Source organism: Tamandua tetradactyla, chromosome X (assembly GCF_023851605.1).
Source record: "Tamandua tetradactyla isolate mTamTet1 chromosome X, mTamTet1.pri, whole genome shotgun sequence".
Taxonomy (NCBI): Eukaryota; Metazoa; Chordata; class Mammalia; order Pilosa; family Myrmecophagidae; genus Tamandua; species Tamandua tetradactyla.
In genome coordinates, this window is record NC_135353.1 from 11,458,577 (window position 1) to 11,480,989 (window position 22,413).

The following is a 22,413-nucleotide window of genomic DNA, read 5'->3' on the forward strand; positions in this document are numbered from 1 at the left end:
TCTGCTTGCAGGAAAGAAACATCATATGAACTAATATTAACACCTTCCTCCCTTCTGAAGGACAAGATCAAAGGTCTGAACGGTCAACAAAGAAAGAAGGGCTTACCAGATAACAGAATTTGCTGACCAAACAAAAAGAAGCAAGGAACCATAATTCAATTTTAATGAATTCTGTGACTTTTATTTAGTTTTAATATTTTTTCTGCTCTTTTGAGCCTTTGACATTTCTTTGTCTGTTTGGGTTATAAAAGCCCAAACCACCCTTACCACTCAGAGTTGGTCTTGGAAAGATTTTTTTTCCTCCAGTTCCTTGATGATGCATCTTCAATAAACACATCTTCTCACCAAGACAAACAGACTTGTTTCTCTGTTTGATGTGGGATCAGGTAGGCCTGACTATTTAGAAACATGTTTTCTGACAGTAACGCCAGGTATTCCAAAAGTGTATCTATAAATAACGGGAGTGTGTTCTAGTTTGTAAGCTGCCGGAATGCGATATACCAGAAACAGAACCGCTTTTAAAAAGGGGAATTTAATAAATTACAAGTTTATATATCTAACCCTATAAAAATGTCCAAACTAAGGCATCCAGGTAAAGATATCTCAATTTAAGGAATGATGATGGGTCAGGAACACCTCTATCAGTTGGGTAATCATGGGGCTGGTATTGCTGGTCCCTTGATCCTGGCCTCAATTGCTTTAATCCTCTGTTCCTGTGGGGGCTCTTCACTTTGCTTCTCTGGGACTGGCTTTCATCTCTTGGCTTCCCTTGGCTCTCTCCAGGTCCTGGCTTGCTTAATACCTCATGGCGACATCTGCTGGGCTCCAAACATCTGTGTGTCTGTTCTCCAAGTGTCTGCATCTGTGTCAGTTCTGTTCTTCAGTTTCTGTCAGCTCTGTCATTTCTAACTCTCTCCAAAACGTTTCCTCTTTCAAAGGATCCCAGTAAACTAATCAAGACCCATCTGAAATGGGTGGAGTTACATCTCCATCTAATAAAAAGGTCACACCCACAATTGGCTGTTCAGGTCTCCATAGAGGTACTCTAATAAAAAGTTTCCACCTACAATATTGAATCAGGATTAAAAGAAACAGCTGCTGCCACAAGATTGAATGAGGATTAAAACATGGCTTTTCTGGGGTACATAATAGATTCAAACCAGCACAGGGTGGGAGTCAGAAGTATGTGGCATAAATAGTATTTGAACTAGGGGTGGACACAATGCTTTAAATAGTACATGCTGGCACTCAGAGCACCAGCATAACTCAAGGAGAAACCTCTTTCCCTGCAGAAAACTTTCTCTTTAACCTGGCTCATCACAATATCTGTACAATTGTTATCATTTTATTTACTTCTTTCTTCCGGCAATATGTTTTTATCCAACATGACTGACAGAGTCTATTACATTTTAAGTCCATAATCCAATATCTTTAAGTGGAATGACTTCTAAAGGTATGGTGGTGTATTTGAAACTTTTTAAAAGCAGTCCAGCAAGTTGGGTATGATGGTCTTCTATGACCTTGGAAAAAAATCAATAGCAGCAGCTCAAGGCAGCTAATACAACAAAGACATTTTTGGTGGTAAGGCTGCGAAGTATAGGAACTTGAGAATCATTCTTAGAAGATAAAGAACTTCTGATCTGGCTAGTGATACTCAAATGATTCTGAAAGTATGCTTACTTATCAGGCTTCTGAGGACAATCAATATGTTTTTTCTTCCTCAATTTGTCATGAGCTAGGTGGAATTGCTACATTTATATTTACTTTCCCTGGTTTTATCTTAACTACAGGTTATTTTCATGACTATGTGGATTTTTTTCAAGGGAAAAAGAGGACACAAACCTTTCATTATACTGGTTGGAAGCAGAGAGTGATATGAAATCACTTCTTTTTATCCCCAAGCAGTGTCTTCCTGGTAACACTGATAAGGCAAGTCAAGATAGGTGACAGAGTGGGTGGGGGGAGTCAGCTGCAAAGAGATGGCTACAGGAGTAGCTTCTTCAGAATTTGAAAAAGCATAGGGAAAGATGAAAAACAAATTAACAAAGGGTGAGAAATGACTAGAGGAAAACTGAGTTTGTGGGCACAAAAGAAGGTAATTTCCAAAACATAAAAACAGAAGAGTTTGAGAAAAATAAAAATAAAAACAAAACTATTTTATTGGCATCTGCCTGTCTGTCTCTCCTACCACACCATGGATACTTTGAAAACCTGGATTGGTATGCTCTTTGATTTTATAGTGTACCCCTATCCCTCCTCCAACCCTCCAACTCAGCAGCTTGTACACTGCCTGGCACAGGTATTGTTGAGAAAATGTGGAACAAGGAAATAAATGAATGAATGAGTGTATGAAAGAATTGATAGATGGATTCATGGATGAGAGGGAAGGAGGGAGGGAGGTAGGGAGGAAGGAAGGAATAATGCAGAGGGGTGGTAGAAATCATAAGAGACTACCTAGTTCAGGTAAATATCTGAGGTTTTGATTCTGATTGAAAGGGAAGGGCAGCAACTTGCCTATTGAAAATTCTTGCCCTCAAGTGCCTATTAGATGCCTCACACATTTTTTACACAGGTTGCTCAGAGAGGAGAGATTAACTCAATTATGTGGCATGGCTCACTCATTCAATTTATGAGTTCTGCTTAGTTTATGATGGAGAGCTCAGATATCAGTCAGAAGAAAGAAAATATTTCAACACAATTCACCGTTTTTATAACATGTTTAATGTCATTTTGAAAGTTATATCCAAACTCCTATCTAAGCTTACCCTCCCCACAAAAAAAAACCCATGATGTTCTGCTTAAGCATCCCCAGTTATAGGAGCTCTCTATCTTTTGAGACCACCCAATCCATTTTAAGAGAACTCTAGTGGTAGAAATGTTGAAACAAAAGGTATCTCCTCACAACTTCCATTCTTTATTGTTTCCACTTTCCTCTCATACCACACAAGTCAGAACATCTTCTACATGAAGGCACATATTTATCAGTGTTCTGTCAGGAAACTGATGGCACATTCAAAGGTATAATTAAAGAGATTAATGAAGTGACTGTTTATAAGTAGATGAACCAAAAAGGACTTGAAGTACCTTAAGGCTAGCAAGTTGACATCCCCAAGCCTGAGGTGGGCAAGAGGATGGAACAATTTCCAGAAAGAGAGCTATAAGAGAGAAGTAACCCAACAGGAGCTGTACCTTTCAGTTTAGGAGCACAGCCACTGCCAAGTCAAATCTCAGCAAGGAGGAAATAAAAATGCTGACTTTCCTCTCCTCTCACCCAAGAATTGCTTACTGGTGCCTCCCATTGACAGAATATAATCAGAAGCCAGAGAGCAAAGGAGTAGAGAAAGCTAGAAAAGGGATTTGGAAGGCAAACAGCATTTAACATATTTGAAGGCAGAATTTACATTCTCCCTGATGTTCTCTTTCCCAACCAACCATCCTCAGTTGCTTCATCTATTCTTGCTATATCCATTCACCACCCCATATGCCTATTCTGGATCCAATACTCCAGATATGGTCATACCAAGGGGCTGGAATATCAGGTCTCTCAGACTAGGTAACATCACTTCAGTGATATATCTTAAGAAGGATATTGCAAAATATTTCAGTAGCTATAAAATATCCAGAACACTTACCATTTTATAGCCTTAAAAGCTCTCTGTCCACTTATCCCCCCATTAGTCAATGCTAGGATATATCTCCCATATTCTGTAGGTTTGTAGATGTGATAGTTAAGTTCACGTGTCAACTAGGCTAGGTTATGGTGTCCAGTTATCATGCCAAATAAGCTCTAGCCTAATTGTTACTGTAAGAGTATTTCACTGATGGATTTACATCTATGGTCAGTTGATTGCATCTAGTGCTGATTGCATCTACAATTATTGAAGGAGATTGTCCTCAGCAACAAAAAGATTCTCCTCATCCAATCAGTTGGCAATCTTAGAGTGGGAACTAAGGATTTCAGAAGTAAAAGAGAAGAATTTCTCTCTATTTCAGCCAGCTAGCATCTCCTGGGGAATTCAACATAACTTGCATAGGCATTTCCAATTTACAGTCTGCCCTACAGAATCCATTCTTCCTAATCCCTATGGCTGCATGAGCCAATTCCTATAATAAAACTCCGAATATGTACATATATATGTGTGCGTATAGATATGTGAATATACTGTTCATTACGTTTCTCTGGAGAACTCTAATACAGTAGGTGGGCAATTTGTTTTGTGCACTGAAGTGCAGGAGTGAGGATTTTTTCCTTTTTATTTTTCAATATAATGGTCAATTTTATTATAACCTGCTGGCATATGTGTTTAGATTACATAAAACTAGTTTTGTTTTATTATATTAAAATAAATTTAGATATAATCTAGTCCAATGTTGTCATTTTGTGTAAAGGCAAATGGGGATCCAATGAACAGGAGATTTGGGCAAGCGTATAGCAGAGCAGGGACTGAGCCTACTGGCTTCCAATTCAGATCCCATGGAGCTTTGATCTGGTACCACTGGGTATTTTAGCCTTTTTGTGCATTTACATTTCTTAGGCATAGGACAAGATAAACTCTTATTTATTCTGTAGTATTGCCTTTTGAAGGCATGCTTCTCAGCTGTCAGTATGATGATACCATTTTCTCAAGCTATAAGGTAGCAGGCAATTTCTTTTCTCCAAAGAACTTCTTGATTCATTCTGCTCTAAAAGTGGAGGTATAAAATACTAGACAAAGAAGCTTGAATATGGCCTCTAAGCTCCCAAAATCAATATTGCTGAATGAAAGTCCAATGAGTAAAACCATTAAGAAGCAGAAGTATATTATTCGATGTTTCTAAGAAAATTATTATTTCACTTTTACCAAAGCCCAAGAAAACATAAACAAAGTCAAGCAAAATTCACAAGATTTGGATCATCCAGGCCTCAGACTATCACTTTTGTCTGACCTACCCACGTATTCAAAATGTGTTACTTCTATCCAAAACAGTTATTAAAAAAAAAAACAAAAACAAAAACAGCAACCAAATAAACAAAAAAGCCAAGGGCTAATTTCCTCAAGGACTAATTCCTCAGTACATCATTGATCACCTTTCCTGATGTCTAATCTTAACATCATGCCCTTTACTTTTATTAATATTCAATAGAGAAAACAATGAATGATGCTTCACTAACATTTTATGATAATTTTCCTTTTTTTTTTTTACATGAGTGGTCACCGGGTAGCAAACCTGGGTTTCCTGCATGGCAGGTGAGAACTCTGCCTGTTGAGCCACCGTGGCCCTCCCGATAAATGGCTTTCGAAGATGTTTTCAATATTGTTGTCCAAATTCTCATGTATATAGATCCATATGATATATTATTTTTAGAATGCAGTATCTACTTCAAGCAACTCCCTCTCTCTCAATCAGCAACCACAGGAAGATTTTAGGAAAGAGGATGGAGCTTGTCTCCCATGAAGAAAGTGTATGATTTCTTTGTATCACATAATAGGAATTGTGTAAGATATTGTGTTTTCTTTTATAGCCCAGCTGCCAGGAACCTCACAGTCAACCTGAACATGAAGACATTGCAATTATATTAGTGAGTTGCTTCATATAAATGTTTCGTTCTCAATCTCCAGGGAGTTTTTTTTTTTTAACAGTCTTATTATAAACATATATTTTTACATTATTGCAATTAGAGGTGTCAATTTATAGAAAAATCATGTAAAAAATGCAGCATTCCCATATATCCCCCTTTGATTGACACCACATTAGGATGACACATGTTACAATTGGTGAAAGAATATTAAAATTGTGCTATTAACTAGAGTCCACACTTTACATTAGGTGCATTTTTCCCATATGCCACCATATTATTAACACCTTGCATCAGTGTGGTACATTTGTTGCAATTCATGAAAGTATATTTTTATAATTGTATTATTAACTATATTCCATCATTTAAAAGAGAGTTCACTGTGTTGTATAGTCCAATATTTTATCTTTTAATTTTTATTTTAGTAACATTTATATGATCTAAACTTCCCCTCTTAACCACATTCACATATATATCAGTGCTGTTAATTACACTCACAATATTCTGTTACAATCGCCACCATCCATTTCTTATTTCTAAGAAAATATTGCACAAGATCCTGAAGATTCTTTATGACATTTTCTTCTAAGAGTTTTATAGTCCGTTTATTTAGGTCTTTGATCCATTTTTAGTTAATTTTGCATATAGTTTGAGATATGAATATTCCTTCATTCTTTTGCATATGGATATTCAGTTCTCACAGCACCATTTGTTGAAGACTGCTGTTTCCCAATTGAGTGGACTTGGCTACCTTGTTAAAAATCAATGGAGTATAGATATGAGGGTCTATTTCTGAAATCTCAATTTAATTTGATCAGACTATATATCTGTTCTTATACTAGTATCATGCTGTTTTGACCACTGTGTAGCATTGTCATAATCTTTAAAGTTAGGAAGTATGAGTCTTCCAACTTCATTCTTCTTTTCAAGATGTTTTTGGCTGTTTGGGGGTCCCTTACCCTTACACACAAATTTGATAATTGGTTTTTATATTTCTGCAAAGTAGGTCATCTTCTTAATATCCATATTTTCCATTATCTCCTTGAATTGATTTAAGAGATTTGTTGGAACTTCTTTTATTAGTTGTTTCAGGACCTTTATATCCTCTGAAGGGTTAATTTGCTAGGTTGAATAAGCCATATCTTTCTGTTTCTTAGTAGGGTTTGTAATTCTTTGCTGATTTCTGGGCATCTGATTATCTTGATGAGTAAACTCTGAAGGTCAGTTTTCCATGCTTGTGTAGGGGTTTATTGTTGATTGGGTTTGTGTTAAGGCCCTTTGATACTTGGTCCAATTTATTCTGGACCTTTAGAGTAGCTCATGTTTAACTGCTCAGACTTTCTTAGCTGTTATTTATCTGATTTTTGCCCTGGATATGCAGTACACCTTTTTAAGATTACATTTTTTATGCAATTGTTTTGCCTCAAGGAGGGTTTCCTTTCCTCTGATCCTTCTTTGGGAATCTTCAAATCTTCTGTTTGTTTTCATGCAGAATTTTCTACCCAGCTCCTTTGATTTGTTTAAATTCTATCCCTCAGTGTCCCATTTTCCTTAAACTTTTCAGTTCTGGGACCGGTTTTATCTTACAGTTTTTCAGTCTCCACCACCACTCCCCAACGTTTTTATTTTCTGTGAGGCTTTTCTGCCTCAGGTTTCTTTCTCATTAGGATATCCTGCCCTGGGGACTCAGATGGGGTCAATCTAGAAAGCAGGGCCAATCCAGAAAATCCACTTTGTGTTTAGGTGGTCCAATCAATAGAGACTGGATTGAGTGTGTACACCTATTGCCAACCATTGTGCCATGGTCTCCTTCTCTTTCCCCTACCCTGGAGCCTTTTTGTATGTAGCAATCCTCACTGGCTAGTGTTCCTCTCTGGGATTCTGTAGACTTGGCTACCTGTGACTAGATATGCATGGGGTTTTAACTCACTGCAGTAAGTGGCTCTTAATCTGCATCCATAGCTGGTGAGACCCAGGCTATGCTATATCTGTGCAACTCCAAGCTGCATAAGACCAAGTGAGGAAGAAGGGAACAGACCAGCATGTCCTAGACAGAAATTTCCTACCCGATCCTGGACATTATTTTTCTTTTTCTTTGATTCAGCATTTGAAGAATCTTTCTCCAGTCTCTATCATCCTCCAGACTTCTAAGCAAATGGTATTTGTACTTTTGTTAGCTGTTTCTTATGGGATACTTCCAGGGGCTCTTATATCACCATGTTGATGAGATCAATCCATCATAAACACATTTTTATTGTATGCCATCTCAAATAATTTTTGCAGGCAAACAGTGTAAGTAAAGCATATAATCATCATCATTAATGGAGATAAAATATCATCCCTGAAGGCACTGTCATAAAGTCCCAACTACATGAAGTCAAGGGTGGATGCTTCTAAACATCTAGTTCATTAACATAGATAATCTGCTCTGAAAGGTGTTCTGGAAAATACAGAGCAAAGCCATGATAGTGGCCCCTGCTTATTATGTTACTAAGGGTAGCATTCCCCTGGGGGTTTTGGATAGCAGTAATAATCAGGCTTCAATTAATGTGTAGTTGTAGCAATTCAAGAGAAAAATTGTTAGCAGAAGATGGGAAGGGGTACCACTATAGTCACCAAAGAGATGGTGGCAGATGATTGGAAGTTAGGGAAGGAGCAGTAATCTACTAAGCTAAAGTACATGTTTAGGTTTATGTGGCCTAAACATGTGAAATCCAGAGGATTCGCTGTTAACTCCCAAAGTTTATAATCCATGTTACTTAGTGCTCCTGATTGCAAAATTCAAATGAAGATAATTTACCATCAGAAATAGAAACAAGGACTTCCAAAGATTCAAGTATGCAACTAAAAAGCATGTATGAATATATTAGCTAGGAAGACAAAGACTTCATCTTATTTACTCAGTCAGTTAAGTTCATGTTTTGTGGTGAACCAAAGAGGCAGAAAACCAGGATCTTACTAAGATCTGCAGGAAAAAAAAATTAACCACAAAATCAAGTCTCTACTGTAGCAAAATTACTCTGATTTAGCCCTGCAATTCCATCTCTCCCAACCAGGCCACAAATCATCCCATACAAGATGTCAAAGAGACCAAAACAAGCAGACACATTTCTAGAATTACCAAAGGCCTCTCCTACACTGTGCACATGTGGCAAATATCTTGTCAGTCAGCAAACAGGAAGCCTATCTCTTATGTGGGTATAGAAATACTAGGGATGACAAGTAAACCTTTTTAAAAAAAAATAAACGTTTGGCCATTTAAAGTTACCCTGCCTTGAAAAGATTATTCCAGATTATTCGAGGGAAATAGAATCATTCAGAGGATGGGAATCCAAAAATTCTGTCAATTTAAGTTTCCCCTAATTTTTTTTAAAAGTCTTCTCTGAGAGTAATGTTAGATCCTTGTGGCATCAGCATTCTGCCTGTTTAACATGTGAATATGCTACAATAGCTTTCACCTTAGCAGTTGTGGGAGCCAGAGAAGTTATATTCCTTCCCTGCCACACTTGCCCTGGGGCATCTTTAGCAGGTACAAGGTCATTGATGGATGGCTCTAGAGGAGCTGCTACTATCAGGTCCCTCTATAAGGAAGTCTTGGCTGTTGAACAGCTTATTGACAAGAACCAAGCCCAATTATGCACTAGATCTTGTTTGAAATATCCTCTGACTTCATTTAGAATGATGAGAATACAGCTGGGTAAAGCCCCATAGCTTTGGATAAAGATGAAGCCTCTAGCTCATGTGAATATAGTAAGCAGCCTAGGCCCTAAGTTCTCTTTTGACTTCTAGGTCTTTCTCTTTGACTTTATGTAGAATAAGATTCTTCAAGGATTACTGCAGTAGGCTAAATAATGGCACCTCAAAGACAGCAGGTCATAATTCCTGGGAAGAGTAAATGTTACTTTATATGGCCAAAGGGTCTTTGCAGATGTGAATAAATTAAGGATTTCAAGATGGGAAGAGTAGCCTGGATTATCTGGGTGGGCCCAAAATATATTCATATAAGAGATGGGCAGAGGAAGATTTCACATACACACTCATGAGAAAGTGATGAGAAGAAGAGAGTGTTTGAAAATGCTGGCATTGAAGATTGGAAGGATGCAGCCATAAGCCAAGGAATGCTGGCATCCATCAGAAGCTGGAAGAAACAAGAAACAGATTCTCACCCATAACCTCCAGAAGTTGCATAGCTCTGTCAAAACCTTATTTCACCTCAAAAGTAACGATTTTGGACTTCCTGTCTCCTGACCAGCGAGAGAATATATTCCTATTGCTTTAAGCCAACAAGTTTATGGAAATTTGTTACCGCAGACCCAGGAAACCACTTTAGAGATTATTTTAACATGTCACCTCATTCAGCTTTCTCATTTAGTATATAGGGGTAACTAAGGGAAGTTGTTAATATTTTTGAACAATTAAAGGCATTTGAGTGACAGGAATTTTGCCAAGTCATATTGGTTAATGTTCTCTATGAATTAGATCCAGATTCTGAAGTTTCTAGCCCTAGGGAAAGGTACCAAGTATCCCAATAAGAACACTGAATTGATTATTAGGTTTGAGTTCCAAAATAATATTGGAAGCATAGCTATGAAGATTATATATATATGCATGCTTATACATACATACACATACACACACACATATACATATATAATATAAATCTAAAAAAATTCTAAAAAGAATGACTTTGAATCCTGAAAAAAAGACCTATGGTCTAGGCCACCAACCATAAAGTAAAGATGAATGTGCAATATCAAAATAAACCAGATGATATATTGCCGTTCTCTGATGACAGGATGCTATGCAAGCTCTCCCCATCCTCATGCATATCATGTCCAGGGGGAAAATGGGAGAAGAAGGAAAGGAGAAGAAAGGGAATCTTTAATTGAGTATTTATTCAAAAGAGGTTAAAGTATAAATGTTGAACTGACCAAGAAATTGTTGGATTAGACTGAGGAAATGCATGGTATTTACTAAATTAAATTTGCTAGAAGGCTGGGGGCCAAGAGTCAGGAGAAAGCTTTTTTGTAGAAGTGAAAAATCTGGAAACAACTTAACTGTTTATCAGGGACTGTTAAACATTATGGTACCTGCATACCAGGGAATACTAGGCAGCCATTGAAAAGACCAAAGTAGCTCTATTCAAATGAATACTGACATAAAAAGTCTGTCATGTTATATTGTTAGGTGAATTGCAAAGAAAGGCACAGAACTGAACATACAATGTGATAGAAACTGAGGGGATTAAAAAAAAAACTTGTGTGCATGGGTGGGTGTGTATACACACCTGACTAATTTCATCAACTCTCCTCTCTGTATTGACTTGTATCTCCAAGATCTCATCATGTCACAGAAATTATTATGAGATGAAAAGCCATTTGGAAACTGTTTATTTTGCCTTCCTGGTTTTTCTTGGCTGTGGTAGTACATGCTGGTACACTGAGAGTGTGGCCTCAAACCTTCTCCCAATTCCATAAGGATATGCAGCCGTGACCTTACTTGTCAGCACAGAGCACAGCAGTGCATAGCAGCAGAGTCTGACTTGGCCACTCACTGACATAAAGGAATACAGTATCCTTTTTTTTACTTTTCTTCATCTTTATACATCATTCATTCAATTTAGTCAACCCAGATTTATTGGGCCAGGCCCTGTTCTATGAGCATAATCCCCTCCTTCATGGACCTTATTGTCTAGATCAGGATTTCTCAATCTTGGAACTACTGATATTTGGGGCTGGATAATTCCTTCTTGTGGTGGTGTTGGGGCTGTGCATCATAGGATACTTAGCAGCACTCCTGTCTCACCCATCCAGAGCATCAAATGCTGGTAGCATATACCCCAGTTTCATCAGTTGTGACAAACCAAAAATGTCACCAGATATTACCAAATATCTCCTGGGGGAAAACACTTCGTCCAGTTGACAACCACTGGTCTAGACTTTCCACTAAACATGGAACTAGGCAGACCTTGAACAAATAATCATAAGTAATCACAGAGTGGATATTTTCCACAGGTAAGTGGAGCAAAGAGATGTGAAACTCTGAAAAGTGAAAGGGAGAACCAACTTTTGATAGGGAATCAGGAAAGACCTCATGGTCTTTGTCACTATACTTGCAGTGCTCCTTTCTCTTGATACTTGAAGGGAATAGAGAGGAGGCAGCCATACAAAGATCTGAAGGATGAACACTCCATACAGTGGGATAGCGTGTTCTAAGGTCCTGAGATAGGTAAACTGAGGCAGGTATGAGCTGGGTAGACTCACAAAATGGAAAGAAAGTTGGTGTGGCTGGAGCACAATGACAGGAGAGATGAATGAGAACATTTCTGCTCCTGCTCTGCGTCCTTTCTCTCTTCCTAACCCCAAACTCCTTTTAAATCTTTTCCCAACAGGGTTAGATTAATGAGGAATGAGGATGAATATAATTGTCACACATTTGAGGGTTCAGGGACTTTCAGAAATAGAAAATGTTGTCTTCGAAAAGTTCTACTGCATTTGTGTTAAAGTTAAAATTAAAATCTCTGAACACATAAAACCTTGGAATTTGAAAGCACATGTGCATAAATGTATAGCACCTGTTCTTGTCCAAATTTTGGGAAGGTTAATTGAAGTTCTTTACCAGGAAAGATTTATCGGGTCATCTTACCCTCTACCCCATCTTTAGGCACTGTTTAGCATGAAATATGAGACTATTACCTCTCATTGAAGAGTGGAATTCCTCTCCAAGGTAGGTTGGGAAAATTCCTACTTCAAATCCAGCACCACGCCCCAAAAATTTCAAAAAGGCCTAGCCTGAATTGATTGTTAGGTATTATGGATAAAAAGATGAATGTGCCCTGCTCTGTACTTCCAAGGAGTTGGTGCTCAGCAGCAGTGCTCTGCCCTCATTTATTCCCCTTGTCATTAAGTTGCAAGTGCCAGGCTCTACCTCCAGCCAACACTGCTCCATTTTTTTTTCTAAAGCAGTCATGAAGCTCCAAATGAGTTTTACAGCTGTCATTGGTAGTTAGGACACACATTCCTTAAAGCCAGGCCTGTGCTGAAATCTGGCTCTGCTGTTTCCAAGCTGAGTAACTTGGATAAGAGGCTTTACTCTGAGTCTCAGTTTCTGCATCTGTACAGTGGGAACAATAATAGTTCAATCTTCATATGGTTTTGAGAGGATTTTATTAAAGCAATTCAATTAGTGTGCTATGATGCTGGGTACACAGTAAGTCTCAGTAAATATCATTAGTTCTTGTTATTATCGTTGCCATCATTCCTTATGATGTTTGTTTTGCCAGAAGTAGACTGAGGCCTTGATAGATTACAGAAGCCTTTTGGGCCAGCACCCTAAGATATGAAGGAACTTCAGATACTTCAAACACCTGTCCACCCTTCACAAGGTGGTCATGAAAATGCTTCAAGAGTAGAATTGGTAGCAGGCAGACACACTGGACAAAGAGCAGGAGATCATAAATTGCACAGGAGAATGAATTATATCTGAAAATTATCTTCCCATTCAATGACTCATATTAATGACATGCATTTTAACAATTGGTTCATCCATTAGTTTACTCATTGTTAAAGCAAATACCACACAATGGGTTGGCTTAGACCACAGGAATTTATTGACTCAATTTTTTGAGAGTAGGAGAAGTCCAACATCAAAACGTCATCAATTTGATGCGTTCTCCCCCAAAGCTGGTGTTCTTGGGCTGGCTGCCAGAGGTCCTTGGTCCTTCGCTCTTCTGCCATTTGGCAATGTATATGGTGACCTCCATTGGCTTCTCCTTTCTCTTCTGAGTTCTGTTGACTTCCAGCTTTCTCTCTCTTTCTCTCTCTGTGGGAATTTCAGTCTGCATATAAAGGACTCCAGAAATAGGATTAAGACCCATTCTGCGTCAGCTGGGTCACACCTTAACTGACGTAATCTCATCAAAGAGTCCTACGTACAAGGGTTCCGACATAGGAATGGATTAACTTTAAGAACATGTTTTTCTGGGGTACATTGCTCCAAGCCATGACAGCTCAAAAAAAGGAGATGGTAATATCATCTATAACATTATGAGATTCAGGACACTGTGATCCAACTCTGTCTCAAAGGAAGTTACATGCCTTTGTGGAATATCTGTTCACTTGTTTTAAATAAAAGGATACTGGACTGCTAGATGGTGCCATATTATCCCAGGGAGGGGTGTTAAAGTAGGAGATTGATGACTCATAAAGCAAGGGTTAAGTGGGGCCATATCTAGACCTGATGGACAGGACTATGTATCACCTTATCCGAAATGAACCCAGTGACCAAATGGGGCCCTTGGTTACTATATATCTATGAGAGGGACCCATAATGTGGTTTCTTATGTGTAAAGAAGAGTAAAAAATGGTAATCAGAAGGGTAAATCAAAACAAAGCATTATAGGGCCCACCAATATCTGCTTTCTCCTCTAGCTAGATGCACCATAGGCGACTTCCAATTAGGTGAGCCCATGTGGCTGTGTTTTGGCCAGTGGAATGTGTGCTGAAGTGGATAAGGTTTCTAGAATCTCTCAAGCCATACCACATGCTCTTTTCTTCCCTTACCTGCCACTTGGATACAAAAAATTCAGTGGAGACCTCTAAGGCCCAGAAGATGGTGGAAGCAATGGATGGAAGGACACTCAGTCCCTCAATAATTGCATAAAATATAGCCATTGTGCAGGACCACAACAGACTAATGAGAAATCAACCTTTATTGTGCTAACCCACAAAATTCTGGATCATTTGTTACAGCAGCTAGCCTAGCCTGATTAATTCATCATTCTATATACTCATTATCTCATCTACAGGTTGAAGAGAATAACATTTACCCTGCAGGGATGTTGGAACGAGTAAATGTGACTTGGTTTTTCTACATTGTTACAAGCCATATGAAAATGGCTTAGTGTTTATTTTTAAAGAATGTGACGCTGCAACCATTACAGGCCCTAAACAAGCTCACTTATCCCTCAATTTTGCTGATATCAGAAACCAGAGATCCTATTCTTGAGTTGGGGAAGAAAAATCTGAAATTCCCTCTGGTGGCTGTAGGAAAACTTTTTCCTTCTTTATGTTGATTCTCAATCTGAATTGTGTCTGTTTTGAACCAAAACAGAAAAAAGCAAAATACTATTCGTATTTACCACCATGGTACTGAGTCACAGACTGTAAGTTCAAACCAACTAGGGTTTTGTTATCTGCAGCCAAGAAATGACTGAAGCATGCTTTGGAGTCCTGTGTTCTATTTGTAATAGCTCTACTTTCTTCTTAATTGCCCCAGCAAAGATATTCACTCTGATAAAACCAGCTGTATTTCCCATAAAATCCACTGATATAAAAGTCACACTCAGGTAACCCATTTATTATTCTGGAAAAGCCTTAGTAGCTTTGACAAAATAATTATATGGAGTCAGATTTTGAAAAATTCGGTTGATCTTTTTATATATTCAGATAAACTACACATCAGAATATGGACTGATGCACAGAATTCTGTGCTATCAATAAATTATTTATTGGGTGTCTGATATGTGCAAAAAATCTATGAGAGGCTCTGTGCCATGCACTTCAACAACAACAACAACAAAAAACATGGGGATGGAGGGAATGTTATTCAAGATACAGCTCTCTGCAGATCTCTTTCCTTCTCAAAAATTTCCATAAGTTCTGTATTGCTTATCAAATTGGCTAGAAATGTGTTGTTCTGACATTCAAGGCCCTCTACAGTTAACTAGGCTTTTTAAACAAACTGAACTAGTTGCTGGTACACAAAACTTAACCACATTTTCCTACATCCACTTGCTTTCTGAAATCCAATCCATCCTTTGAAGCGCACCTCCAGGGCTACCAATTTCATGAAGGCATATCTGCTTGGTCTTTGAGACACTTGAAAGAGATATCTATGTCTCCTTCTCTCCTGTATTAGTGCCTCTTTGGGTGCTCCTCATTGTCATCTATTCATTCTTTATAGATTTGTCTTAGGTGTCCTACCACTACTTCTCAGGGGCCTATCTTGCTTTTTGTTCCACACAGTGTCTAACACAGCACCCTACATGTATAGTTCATGCTCCTTAAATATTTTTTAATCAAAAAATTTTAAATCCCATGTAAAGCTAAGATTTAAAACCAAGGAAATGACTAGTAATATATAGAGAAAACAATGTAAAGTCCATTGGAGTCCAATGGAGGTGAATTCAAATTCCAGATATCCTTGGATCAGTTATTAACCTCTCTGATTCCCCAATTCCTTATCTGAAAAAAAGAGGTTAAAAATGATGCCTGCCTCTTAGAATTGTTTTAAGGGACTCCATGAAATAAACCATGAAAAGCATTTAGTCTGACATGTTAAGCACAGTAAAATTATTATTAATCTTATAACCAACAAACAGTAATTGAGTACCTTTTATGTATTCAGTAATGAATACTAAGTTTAGAATTTTGCACATTATCCTGCTAGCAAGGTAGATGATGTTTTGTGGCTAGGGATAGCCTTGGTGAGAAGCAAGTTTTAAGTAGTCCACTCTGGGGAAAGTGTAGAACGGAAGTAGAAACTTGGTTGAAAACACTTGGCTGGAATGGTTGATAAACTGAAACATTGAGCTGGCAGAAGATGAATGTGCTGGTTTGAGTGTGCTGGTTTGAAAATATGTACCTTAGAAAAGCCATGTTTTAATCCTGATCCAATTTTGTGGGATCAGTCATTTCTTTTAACCCTGATTCAATAATGTTGGTTGGAATCCTTGGATTAGATTGTCTCTATGCAGATGTGACACACTCAATTGTGGGTATTCTTTGATGAGATGGAGATGTGACTCCACCCATTCCAAGTGTCTTGATTAGTTTACTGGAATCCTTTAAAAGAGGACACATTTCAGAGAGAGTCAGAGACCACAGAAACGACAGAGGCTACAGAAATGACAGAAGCCTCAAAGCCGACAGAAACTTCACAGCAGATCTGACACAGATGCAGACATGTGGAGAACAAGACAAGGACGTGTAGAGATGCTTGGGGCCCAGTAGATGTCGCCATGAGATGTTAAGCAAGCCAGAACCTGGGGAGGCAGATGCCAGCCATGTGACTACCCAGCTGACAGAGGTGTTTCGAACCCATGGACCTTCCTTGAATGAAGATAACCTCTTGTTGGTGCCTTAATTTGGGCATTTTCATTGCCTTAGAACTATAAACTTGTAACTTATTAAATTCCCCTTTGAAAAAGCCATGCCAGTTCTGGTATATCACATTCTGGCAGCTTGTAAACTAGCACAATGAATATTTCCAGGGAGTAGTTGGGGTGGTGTTTAGCAGGTCTTGCCTACATTTTCCTTATATGTTGTGATTGGTCAATCAAAGGGAATAGAATACTCAATTAGATTTGGTGAAAGGCATAAAGTGCCTATTGGTATTGTAAGGTTAAACAAATGAAAAGTGATACATAGTACTGACTTCTTATCTCTTTAACGTTCCAGTGTGAATGCTAAATCAACATTTAAAAATATAATGCCTATTTCAAAACTATCCTTACCCAAACCAGGTACCCCTTCATTTTTACTTGAAGAAAATTTTTGTTTTTCTTTTTGATTAAGATTAATTAAAATTGCTTAAATTAAAAAAAAAGACATCTAAAAAAACAAAGTAGGTTTCTTTTTTAAAGCCTACTTGGCTAAAAGGTAAATTAAAATGAAGGAAAAAAAACAAAATAATTTAGCTTTAAAGTGGAAAGAAATCTTTTGAGACTATTAAACATGCTGTAAAATCACTTTAAGATGAAACAAAGTCATCAGTATGTGAACTATGACTGGTAATATTCACTTTTGACCACTCTACTACTTCTTGACAATTTATTTAGACACAGGGGAAAAACTTTAAAATTCAAGCAGCATCAACAAACATGCAGGGATGTTAGAATTGGCTAAAAATGAATTAAACATTTTTTTCAAGTTAAGACAAATTATGAATGAAAAAATACGTAAAAACCATTTAGCAAATGAAAATCTTTACCATCATTCACAGAAATTACCAAAAATATTTTATAAGAATGATAAAGGGCCAAAAATGCCAAAAAGCACATAAAAACATAGCAAAATTGCCTCAAGGTACACAAAACTTAATGGGTGTGTGTATATGCGCACACATGTGCATGTGGGGAGTTACAGGAGATACTCAGTTTTGACATATATGCTCTTTCATTAGGTTTGATTTTTATCAATTTTTTTTTCTTTGTCAATATCGTTTTCACAAATTCACATGCAGTTCTGCCAAAAATGGGTTGGAGTTGGGAAAGCCTGGAAGAATAGTCAGTAAGCTGTTACATTATTTCATTTTCAAGCTAAGGAGGGCCCAGACTAATGTTCTGTGATGGGCCTTTCTCACCTCTAACCTGAACATCTGTATACTGTGCTTTTTCACTAGACCACAAGCTTCTAATTGACATTATATATTTTTTCGTTACTGTATACCCAGTGCCAAGCAGATAATCTGAAGCATAGTAGGCCCTCAAAAATGGATGTTGAATAGCCAACATCTTTATGAGATTCTTATGCTTCATTAATGGATACTTTCTCCTTCCACAATCTGAAGCATCTTCTATGGAAGATTCTTCAAAAGATGTGGAACACTTTTGAAGTGTTCCATAAAAAATTATGGAACACCGTAGTTTAGGATTCAAATGGGTGTTCTCTCTAACTGAGCTCACCACTCTTTCTGTCAGTCTGCATGTGTGAGGCAAATAGACTGATTTAATGGCAGAAGTGCAAGTGAATCTAAGTCACATATGAGGGTGGAAAATTGGAAAGGAAGTTGGAAAACTGCCTCAATCAAGCATAGCTGATTTGGTGGTCTATAGAGAAGATAAATGTGGGGGTTACATGTGGAACTCAGTTACTGTTACAAAATATTAGAGGCCAAAGTTTGAGAGGAGTTCAAGGAAAAATGAGAACAATTCTTTAGTAAGATGTATAATAACAGCTAACATTTATTGAGTGCCTCCTCCATGATGGGCATGTTCTAACACTTTTGAGAAACATTTATAAAAGTACCACATAAATCCTATCTTACAAGTGAGGAAGCAGAGAGCACAGAAAAGGTAGTTAACTTAACTGAGAACATACAGCAAGAACAAAAGAGCTGGGATGTGAACTCGGGCACTCTGTCCCCAGAGTCTATGAACTTGACCATTATGCTATATAAATATTTCCAGAACCTTGACTATGAGGATAAGAAAGATAACTATGCCCAAACCTCCCTTGGTAGCAAACCATGGCCTGGCCTAAGGGTACTGTCCCTCTGTCTCTGAGGGACAGAGGGGTGACTCTCAGGCTCTTAGAAGAGTCTATTCTCATCTAGCAACTGAAAAGAAGTCTGAGCAAAAAGCCTATGACTAAATCAGATTCATTCAGAGTGCATCAGTCAAGGTTCTTCAAAGAAACAGAATCGACAGGGTGTACATGTGTGTGTGCATGTGTAGATATTAAGATATTTATTATAGGAATTGGCTCATGTGACCACAGGGATTGACAAGTCTAATTCCATAGGACAGGCCACAAGTTGGAAACTCTGATGAAGGGTATGTTGAATTCTCCAGGAGAAACTGGCTGGAGAAATTTTTCTCTCTCAATTCTGAATGCTGAGGCATTCAGTTCCAGCCTTAAGATCTCCAACAGCTGGATGAAGAGCCTCCCCCATTGCTGAGAGAAGTCTTATTTGTTGATAGTGGATGTAATCAACTGAATATAGATACTAATCCATCTATAAAATATCCTCCAGTAAGAATCAGGCCAGTGTTTGTTTGACAAGACAACTGGACACCATAGCTTAGCCGATTTGACACATGAAATTACCATCATAAAGTGAGACGTTACCATACTCTCCCTGCTTCAGTAAAGAAGATGGGTGCAAGGCCAACATCCTGGGCTTTTATTGTTGTAATGGGTATGTTGTTGTGATGATCAAAGACGTACCTGAGATACTTTGAAATATTCAAAGTAGGGAAAGCAAGACCTGTTTAGAACAATACAAGAGTATAATTCTACCCCTTCACAGTCTTCGATAACAGGTAAAAATGTATGTTTACATCCTGCAGACTCTATGTAAAGCAGATCTCTAGGAACCCTAGAACCATGGTTCCTGACCACTAGCCTGAAAACCAGCAATTAAATCCTTATTCTTTAACATCTACTTGCTCACTTCCTTTGCCCCTTTTCAGCTTCAATAATTCACTCACCTGTACTCTGCTCCCATCTCCCCTAAGAAATCTATTTTGGAATAATCCATAGGAAAAAAAAGGAACTCACAAAAACTAGGTTGAACTTAGAGTGGTCTTCAGAAAGCATGTATGTGGTGGGGGGCACATACAACAGTTAATGTTGACCCCTTCCTTATAAGGTTGATAAAATATTTTATTTTATTAACACATAGATAGCACTTAGCAATAGCAAGGCACTGTTCAAAGTACTTTACAAACAGTAACTCACTTTATAAAACAAGCATTGCCTCTTTAACAAAAGTCTCGAGGTTCTAGCAAATAGTTTTATGCTTTGGGGGGAAGAGTATATTTGAGCTACAGTGATGTACTGGTATGTACAGGTATGTAATATGTTTTCCTGCATTATCAGATGTTACTTGAAATTAGTGGTGAGAAAGGAGACAGCGGCTAGATAGTGGAAATTGTGAGGGTGTACTAGGGAACTCAGACTTCATTCTCTGGGCAAGGGAGAGTTTCCATTATTGGACAAACAGGATCCTGTTTGCACAGAGGAGATACAGGTTAAGATGGAACCTGGATTTCAAGATTAAGTTGTTTTCTTCCTTGATGATATAGAACAAAGATGCCTTCTGGCTGTGTCTATCATGGCAAAGGGAAACAAGAACTGTGAGAACTATCAAGTGTCAGGCAACTTTTAAGTCATCCATAGATACAATTCAATAAAGAGGAGGATTAAAGCCCAGCTGCAATTGTGCTTCCATTGCCTTGATAATTCAGGAATGAATGGATGTGATTCCTTTGAGTTTTATAATCTCAATTCTTTTTAACTTCTGATATTCATGTACTCACTTTACTGATGGAAAATTCCAACCATATGGATTAGCACTGATAGTGAGAAGTACCATTTCCCAAAGGCCTGCTTTGTGCCAGGCACTATGCTGTGTGCTTTACGCATACCTTGTTTAAGGCTTACAGCTTGGTTGGGGTTGTGACCCTCTCCTCTTACAGGTGAGGGAATTGAGGTTCAAAGAGATCATGAACTTTGCTCCAGGTCATTCAGCTAGTAAAGAGTAGAGATGGGACTCTTCCCACTCTGAAGTAGGTAGCACCAGTCTGCCTGCTGTTCCTTCACTACACATGCTCCTTCTTATTCCCCAACCTGTCCTTCATTCCCTCTCTGGAAATCCTTTTCATATTTTCTATTCTCATGCTTCAGGGCCCAGCTCATATGTCACTTCCTTCGAGCTGTCCTCTCCCCAGTCCACCTCCCTTCCCCAAGAACTGCATGTTAGGTCTTTCTTAGGTTCTTTTATATACATTGACTATGAGCTCTTGGGTGGACATTGTGATAGGAAATCCTAAGACAAGGTTTTTCTGTGAAGTTTGTGGATGACTGAATCAGAACACTTGGTACAGCTGGTGCTGAGTGTGTATGTATTGGGGGGAACGAGGGTGAGGAATGTGTTAAAATGCACTTTTCTAGGCCCCACTGTAGACCTGCAGAAAGAGATTCTCCGGTCCAGAAGTCCCTGAAAAGTGCATTGTAAGAAAGGACCTGTGGTCATTTCAAAGAACACAGGGGTTCGAGAAATGTTGTAAGGATTAGATCTACACTGTTTCCCTGGTGACATGTTACCTAGGCACTTGTCTGCTGCCTAGATGGAATTCAACAATGACAACTAAATAAAAATCAATATTTCCTGCAGGAAAGAGAAAAGAGAATTGCAGAGAAAGAGAGAGTACACGAGCTGTTTTTGTTCGTTCGTTTAAATTTAAGGGATTACCTTTTGAAGGAATCTTTAAAAATGTAATACAAATTAATTTAATCTCCAAAATACCTCACACAATCATTCGTTTTAAATCTGCCAAATATTTTTATTGCTGCATCATAACTTTCCTTCCTAAACTGTGAGCTCTTTTAGAAGTAGGGACTATGTCTTTTACATCACTTTTATCCAGCCCCGTACTCCTATCCAGACTGAACACACAACTGAGAATTTCCTTGACTCCTTGAAACAAAAAGCAGAACAGGAAGAATGTAAGGTTCCCACGCCACCACTGCATTCCACTCAGGGGCTTCAGGCAGTGAACATTTGCCACCAGGTGTTGGCTGTGAGTAAACATGACATTGGATCAATCCTGGTACCTGTCCTCAAGGAGATCACAGTGGAGTAATAGGTACATAAGCTGTAATACCATGAACAGTATGGTGAATACAGCCCTATGATAGGATGGAGGGAGATGGGTATTTCTATGTCTGGTTTATAGAGGACTGCATGGAGGAAGGGATGTGCAGCCCAAAGTATCTTTAAAAACTTGTGTTTTGAGAAAGAGATGGTATAAATAAAGATTTCTGAAGGTACATGCTATGAATTATGTTCAAATAAAAATGAACTAGGAAGGCCATAGGGATTTGTCCTCACATTTTGCACCAGCAAATACAGAATTCATAGGCAGATTCTTTTGATGCAAAAAATTCTCCAACTAATACACAGTCATCAATGTTTTAAAAATACTCAGGGAGGAGAAGTATGAAATAAACATAATAAATCACTTTAATGGTAATAAAACCAAGACAAATTAAAGACCCAGTGTTAACTTTCCAGCTATCTTTGAACAGTTTCGTATCTTGAGAAGAAATGTCAACATAATTCAAAAAAAA